Here is a 1,454-nt window from a genome sequence, read left to right on the forward strand (position 1 = left end):
TCAAAGCAGAGGCTGAAACTCATAGCCAAACTTTGGGCAGAGTACAGGGACTCTTATGAAAGAAGGGGGAGATAGAAAGACCTAGAGGAGACAGGAGTTCCACAAGGAGAGGAAAACAGTTCTGGGCACAGGGATCTTTTCTGAGACTGATACTCCAACAAGGACCATGCATGAAGATAACCTAGAACCCCTGCACAAATGTAGCCCCATGGCAGCTCAGTATCCATGTGGTTTCTCTAGTAAGGGAAACGGACTGTTGCTGACATGAATTCAGTGGCTGGTTCATTAATGACTTCCCCTGATGGGGAAGCAGCTTTACCAGGCCACAGAGGAAGACAATGCAGCCACTACTGATGAGACCTGATAAGCTAGAATCAGATGGAAGGGGAGGAGGACTTCTCCTATTAGTGGACTGGGGGAGGGGCATGGGAGGAGAAGAGGGAGGGAGAGGAGGATTGGGAGGGGACAAGGGAGGAGGTTATAGTTGGGATACAAAGTGAATAAACTGTAATTAATAAAAAATAAATCAATTTAAAAAATAAAAAGAGTACAAAGACAATTGCTGTTGTCTTTTATTCATTCTCGACTTTGAAAATACACCCTGTTGCTGAAGGCATTCTATATTTAAGGCTTAGGATTTGGAGGAATTGAGCTAAAAGTGACCTAGAAGCCTCCTTCCTGAGAACTAGCTCTCACAGTATATAAATATGCTATGTAAGCTGCCGCAAGGTGCAATAGTTTCACTTGTATCTTGGAGGTAACCAGCAGTCCTCTAACTAGGGTGAAAGCAAATTCAATAGGAGGGAATTTATGCCTGATACAGTAAGTCTAACTAATTTACTGTGGTTGATGAGGTCAAGACCTTAAAGGAGAATCTACTCCTGACATTTTTCTAAATTGCTATACTTTCTAACTACATTCGAAATACCTATCCCTATACCTACAGGTAAGTGTAGATCTTACCTCCACATCAAAGTCACTTTCCTTAGCAGTAGATGGAAACCATTAAAGAAATCCACAACTGTAGGGTGCCCAGCCCAACTTGATACATCTATAACACAATGAATGAATATACCTAATGCTCAGGAAACATCACAGAAGAGAAAGTAGATTGATTGTGAGAGCCAGAAGATAAGGGTAGCTGCAGTGAGGTAGTGTCTTCTCTATATGATATAGAGCTGCACTCATGAAATCATAACCGTGTAGTCACCTCAACATGAAATTCACAATGATAACACCAGTTGACATGTCAACCAGGGTGTGAAAAATATGACAATGCACCACCACTGGGTGAAAAACTACACAAATTAATGACTGCTTAGAGAGGGATATTCAGATGATTCTATAGCTCTAAACACTTTGTGCATATGAACAATATAAAGAGAACTCATCAGGATGTATTTTTATGTATGTACACACTCGTACACACACACACACACACACACACACACACA

Source organism: Psammomys obesus, unplaced genomic scaffold (genome assembly GCF_907164565.1).
Source record: "Psammomys obesus unplaced genomic scaffold, mPsaObe1.curated_primary_1811, whole genome shotgun sequence".
NCBI classification, from domain to species: Eukaryota; Metazoa; Chordata; class Mammalia; order Rodentia; family Muridae; genus Psammomys; species Psammomys obesus.